The 6,879-nt window shown below is 42.7% G+C and overlaps 1 long non-coding RNA gene across 1 annotated transcript; it reads right to left on the bottom strand.

The window, feature by feature from the left end:
- Positions 1 to 2,611: 2,611 nt before the first annotated feature.
- Positions 2,612 to 5,225, bottom strand: LOC139357972 (uncharacterized). The gene is made up of 2 exons (XR_011612105.1): positions 4,626 to 5,225; positions 2,612 to 4,303 (listed from the first exon to the last, which is right to left on the bottom strand). It is a non-coding gene; the product is annotated as an uncharacterized lncRNA (long non-coding RNA).
- Positions 5,226 to 6,879: the final 1,654 nt, after the last annotated feature.

Below are 6,879 nucleotides of genomic sequence, written 5' to 3'. Positions count from 1 at the left end.
AGCCTAAAATTCTTTCTTGCAAGAGACTCAGGAACCCTCTTGAGGGGTCTGAATGAGGACCCTTTCCAGTAACAGTAACATGGTGAAACCCTGTCTCGACACAAAAGTACAAAAATTAGCCAGTGTGGTGGTGCACATCTATAGTCCCAGGTACTCAGGAGGCTGAGGTGGGAGGATTGCTTGAGCCTGGGAGGTAGAGGCTGCAGTGAGCCAAGATGGTGCCACTGCACTCCAGCCTGGGGTGACAAGTAAGACCCTGTCTCAGATTTTAAAAAGGTAGAAATAGGAAAAAGAAGAAGGAAGAACGAAGGAGAAAGGAGGAGGAGAAGGAGAAGAAGGAGGGGAAGAAAAATATTTATAAGCCCCCCCAACCCTGGGCATGGTGGCTCATGCCTATAATCCAACCACTTTAGGAGGCCAAGGTGGGTGGATTGCTTGAGCCTAGGAGTTTGAGACCAGCTTGGGCATCATGGCGAAACCCCATCTCTATACAAACACATACATATATATATGAATTAGCCAGGCATGGTGGTATGTGCCTGTAGTTCCAGCTACCTGGGAGGCTGAGGTGGGAGCATTGTCTGAGCCTGGGAGATTGAGGCTACAGTGAGCTGTGATTACACTACTGCACTCCAGCTTGGGCAACAGAGGGATACCCTGTCTCATAAATAAATAAATAATAAAAAAGCTGTTTCAGGCCAAGTACACTGGCTCACACCTGTAGTCCCAGCACTTTGTGAAGTTGAGGTGAGATCAGTTGAGGTCAGGAGTTCTAGACCAGCCTGGCCAACATGGTGAAACCCTGTCTCTACCAAAAATACAAAAAATTAGTTTGGCATGTGTAGGGAGACCCCCTGAAATTATTGCTATGGAATAAAAGATGAAATGCTCCTGATTATCATAAATGCAAAATTGCAGGCAGGATTGTGTAAAGACAATGCCAGGTTGGACTGCCAGAATGAGCCAACAGCGCGTGATGTGCTCCCCCTAAAGAGAGCCTATAAACGGACGTGCAGTCAGGGAGGTTTCACATCACCAAGATTCCTATCCCAGAAAAGCAGATGTTCATAGCTCTGGGAATGGAATGCACCCTTGTGGAGAGCCTATAAATGGATGCATGAGGGGCTCCTGTTCATATGGGTAAGATAGGGCTATAAATGCCCTCATCCTGCCATGGCTCTTCTGGGCCTCTTTAGGGTTAAGGCATACTCCCTTTTGAGAATTTCTGGTCTAACTGGTTGTCTAGCTTCATGTCCTGTTTCTATGGATTGTTTGTAAACAGCTTTTACTGCAACTGTTACTGCTGATTAATATCTTGTTAATCACAGGTTACGGAAAGACTGTGTTTCTGTTATAAGGATCTGTTAGAAATGACTGATGCACACACTCTATTGTAAATTCTTCTCTCTGTGCACTGTACTTCTGCAGACAGATGTTATGTTAAACAATTACTTCATCCCCATGTGACCATCTCACCTCATAATCAAACGACCCTTAATCCCTCACTAACCGAAATCCCTCACTAACCTACCCCTTCCTATTTCTGTTTGGGCTGACTAGGTTCTTATTCGTGTTGCTTTACTTCCTTTTCAGTCTGTTGATCCTCTCCAACTGCCACAAGTTAACGCAGATGGTAAGCCACTCCCTTTACCTTGGGTAGCTGACCCCCCTACTATTCCTCCTTCTGATGAGGAGGAGGAATTCCATCTCTCCTTGTTTTCTCCCCAAGAGGAGGAATCTAGTGATGATCCCCTCCCTCTGCCTCCTATCTTGGAACCTGTATATGTTAACTCTTCCTCTACTAAGCTGTTGCCCCCTCTGCCAGAGGAGGATGTGTGGCATTCATCTGAATGGCCTGTTTCTTGTTCCTGTCATCCTTTTGGACCTCTCCCCTCTTCTAAGCCTACTACTTCTTTCGACACTCCAGGACCCCTTCTTCCAGAGGTTTGGAATCCTGCTTCCCCCCAGTCCACGTCCCAGCACCCTCACTCTCCTTCTCTTCCTCTGTCCCTGCACCATAGATGTGTGAGTCACCTGTTTGGGTAGAGCAGTGGCCACTTTCCAAACACAAGTTGGAGGCTTTAATTGAAATTGTTAATGATTTACTACAAGCAAACACTATTGAGCCCTCCTTGTCTCCATGGAACTCGCCTGTATTTGTTGTACAAAAAAAGTCAGGAAAATGGAGGATGGTAACAGACTTAAGAGCTGTTAATGCAGTTATGAAACCTATGGGGGCATTACAACCTGGTATGCCCTCCCTCTCCATGATTCCTAAGGAATGGCCTTTAATTATCATTGACCTTAAGGACTGCTTTTTTCATATTCCTTTAGACAAGTCAGACAGTGATAAATTTGCTTTCACTATACCTTCCATTAACAATTCAGCTTCCACAGCTAGATATCAATGGAAAGTTTTATCTCAAGGAATAATTAACAGTCTTACTATTTGTCAGTTGTTTATTGGTACTGTGTTGCAACCTATCTGACAGACTTTTAAAAATAATTACATTCTTCATTATATGGATGATATACTGATTGCTGCTCCCACTAAAGATGAATTAATTCAATGTTTTACCTCTTTATTTTTATTTATTTATTTATTTATTTATTTATTTATTTATTTATTTATTTGAGACGGAGTCTCGCTCTGTCGCCCAGGCTGGAGTGCAGTGGCCCGATCTCAGCTCACTGCAAGCTCCGTCTCCCGGGTTCACGCCATTCTCCTGCCTCAGCCTCCCGAGTAGCTAGGACTACAGGCGCCTGCCACCTCGCCCAGCTAGTTTTTTGTATTTTTTAGTAGAGACGGGGTTTCACCGTGTTAGCCAGGATGGTCTCGATCTCCTGACCTCGTGATCCGCCTGTCTTGGCCTCCCAAAGTGCTCGGATTACAGGCTTGAGCCACCGCGCCCGGCCCATTTTACCTCTTTAAAATTAGCTGTTGCCAATGCAGGACTCCACATCGCTCCTGATAAAATTCAACAAGCCACTCCTTTTCTGTACTTAGGAATGCAGCTAGAAGCTCGCTCCATTAAGCCCCCAAAAGTCCAACTTTGTACTGACAATTTAAACACCTTAAATGATTTTCAAAAATTATTAGGTGACATCAATTATCTCAGACCAACCCTAGGCATCACTACTCATGCATTATCTCATCTAATTGCTACTTTATCGGGAGATACAGATTTAAACAGTCCTCGCTCCCTATCTGAACCAGCAAAACAAGAGTTGTCTTTTGTAGAACAAAGAGTGAGAGAGGCACAAGTTTCTCGTATTGACCCACATTTGCTTTTACAATTTTTAGTTTTTCCTTCCATCCACTCTCCTACAGTACTTATAGTACAAAGTGATTCTCTAGTTCAATGGGTATTTCTTCCTAACTCAGTCTCTAAAACTCTTTCAATATATCTTGATCAAATGGCCACTTTAATTGGGTTAGGAAGTTAATGTATCACTAAAATTTCCAGCTTTGATTCAAACATTATTGTGGTCCCTTTGTCAAAAAATGAAGTTAAAAATGCCTTTTCTACATCCTTGTGCTGGCAGACTAATCTGGCTGACTTCATTGGCACTATCGATAATCATTTGCGTAAGTCAAAATTCTTTCATTGTCTACGAAATACTTCCTGGAGTCTACCAAAACTTACTCATTCATCACCACTAGAGGCAGCTGTTACCATTTTTACCAACGGATCCAGTAATGGAGAGGCAGGGTGTGTAGGACCAAAAGATAAAGTCATTTCTACTCCATACACTTCTGCTCAAAAAGCCAAGTTGTTTGCTCTTATCTCCGCATTACAAGATTTTGATCAGCCTCTTAATATTGTCTCTGACTCAGCTTATGTAGTCCATGCCACTAAGGCAATAGAAATAGCTACCATCAAAAATATTGCTGACACTAATCTGTTTTCCTTGTTCTCTTTGTTACAAAAAACTGTCAGAAATCGAAAGCACCCTTTTTTTTCTTTTATCACTCACATTCATTCTCATACTAATTTGCCTGGACCTTTATCCAGTGGTAACCACAAAGTTCATACTCTACTTTCTCTAGCCATTACAGATGCAGAACAATTTCATCAACTCACTCATACTAATGCTTCAGGTCTTAAACATAAATATTCTCTCAGTTGGAAACAAGCTAAACAAACTGTACAACACTGTTCTCAATGTCAGGTTCCTGTCTCACCCACATCATCTCCTAGAGTTAATCCCCGAGGCCTTTCTCCTAATTCTATCTGGCAAATAGATGTTACTCATGTTCCTTCTTTTGGAAATTAGCTTATGTGCATGTCACAGTTGACACCTTTTCCAATTTCTTTTTTTTTTTTTTTTTTTTTTTTGAGACGGAGTCTCGCTCTGTCGCCCAGGCTGGAGTGCAGTGGCCGGATCTCAGCTCACTGCAAGCTCCGCCTCCCGGGTTCGGGCCATTCTCCTGCCTCAGCCTCCTGAGTAGCTGGGACTACAGGCGCCCGCCACCTCGCCCGGCTAGTTTTTTGTATTTTTTAGTAGAGACGGGGTTTCACCGTGTTAGCCAGGATGGTCTCGATCTTCTGACCTAGTGATCCACCCGTCTCGGCCTCCCAAAGTACTGGGATTACAGGCTTGAGCCACCGCGCCCGGCCAACCTTTTCCAATTTCATCTGGGCTACCTGTCAAAATGGATAAGCCACTTCTCACGTTAAAAAACATATGTTTTCATGTTTTGCAGTTATGGGAATTCCTAGTGAGCTCAAAACAGACAATGGTCCAGCCTATTGTAGTAAAGCTTTTAAAAATTTTCTTGATCAGTGGCATATTAAATATATTACTGGTATTCCTTATAACCCACAAGGCCAAGCTATTGTAGAAAGAAGTAACAGAACTTTAAAATTACAATTACTTAAACAAAAAGAGGGTCTAAGGAATTGTCTACCCCTCACATACAACTAAACTTGGAATTGCTCACGTTAAATTTTCATAATATTCCTAAATCTAGTTATGTTACTGCTGCTGAAAAACATTTTCTCTGGTAACCATCTCACAGTAAACCAAGAAGGGAAGTATGGTGGAAAGATGTTCAAACTAATATATGGTCAAAAGTTTCTATTTTAACGTGGGGAAGAGGCTATGCTTGTGTTTCCCCAGGTAAGCCTATTTGGATTCCTGCTAGACACCTGAAATTGTGTCCTGAAGATGCATGTGACAACGAGATGGAGAAATTTGCTGAAGAAAACCCCGCAGCAAAAAACAACTAACATATCCAACCATCAAAGAAAAAAAAAAAAAAAAAAAAAAGAGAAAATAACCACACTAACTCCTTTACAACAGACAATCCAGTCAGCCATCCTGAACAACTTGTCTCCAGTGATCCAGATCCAGCTCAATCTCTGCCTCCTCCTGATGACACTGATCCTTCTACCCTCTGTCACTCCACAGACTGTTAAAAACTATACATATTGGGCCTATATTCCTTTTCCTCCTCTTATTCGAGCCATGCCACGGATGGGTACTCCTGTCGAGGTCTATGTTAATGATAGTATTTGGATGCCTGGTTCTGTAGATGATCATTGTCCTTCCCAACCTTCAGAAGAAGGAACCCTTTTCAATATCACTGTAGGTTTTAGGTATCCACCTTTGTGCCTGGGACCCACCAGTGGATGTCTCTCATTAGATATTCAAACTTGGGCAGTCACACTACCATCTGTTCACTCTGTCCCTCCTTTAGGACACTTGGTATCAGAGCTCTCATTAAAACCTCTAAGGCAGATCAAAACAGGAATCACTGATTATATTCACACATCCCAGTATAAGCCTTTAGGACCTGTGTGTCCTCTCAACTTGTCTTCAAATGCTGACAAATTAATGTGGAAGGATTGTGTTAGTCCAGAAGGAACTGTGCTATTTAATTCTTCTCACTACGCCATTGCTGATTGGGCTCCCAGAGGTCATATTACTAATGATTGCTCTCAAGGTCACAGAGATTGTCAACATTTTCTCTATGATATTACTTATCAAAAAAGCAGTGACAACCCTCCCCTATTATATTGTAGATTTAACTCCTTTTTTCCTTTTAAGTGGAAAGGGGCAGGGATTGCCCCTCCAAAGCCAAGGCTCGTTTTTCTCCACTTAGGACCTGAACATTCAGAATTATGGAGATTAACCATAGCTATGGGCTGGGCGCGGTGGCTCAAGCCTGTAATCCCAGCACTTTGGGAGGCCGAGACGGGCGGATCACGAGGTCAGGAGATCGAGACCATCCTGGGTAACACAGTGAAACCCTGTCTCTACTAAAAATACAAAAACTTAGCCGGGCGAGGTGGCAGGCGCCTGTAGTCCCAGCTACTCGGGAGGCTGAGGCAGGAGAATGGCCTGAACCCGGGAGGCGGAGCTTGCAGTGAGCTGAGATCCGGCCACTGCACTCCAGCCTGGGTGACAGAGCGAGACTCCCTCTCAAAAAAAAAAAAAAAAAAAAAAAAAAAAAAAAAAAAAAAAAACCATAGCTATGACTGGTATGACAGTTTGGGCTGGAGAAAGTGTTATAAATCCACCTTGTCACCTGGAAAACTAAGACAACAGATTGATTTACACTACTGTTTCCACACAGCCAAAAATATCACTTTGGCAATCGTCAAAAGGTCAATTCAAAGATGGGACAGTAAAGATTATGCTGACTTACATGCCCTCCCGTTGCTAATGTCCCCCCAGCACCTCTCATACAACCTATTGCCCCCACCCCACATTTCACAAAAGAGTATCATCCCAAAATATATATACTATCTATATGGAGTCCAATAAAACTATGCCACTTAAAAGTTGTGTTAAACCACCATATATGTTATTATTAGGAAAGATCCATATTAGTTCAAAAACCAACATAATTACATGTGTTAATTGTTACTT

The sequence above is a fragment of the Macaca nemestrina genome, chromosome 13 (genome assembly GCF_043159975.1).
Source record: "Macaca nemestrina isolate mMacNem1 chromosome 13, mMacNem.hap1, whole genome shotgun sequence".
Taxonomy (NCBI): Eukaryota; Metazoa; Chordata; class Mammalia; order Primates; family Cercopithecidae; genus Macaca; species Macaca nemestrina.
The sequence above is the reverse complement of the archived record's forward strand: the minus strand, read 5'-3'. Positions and strand labels throughout refer to the sequence as shown.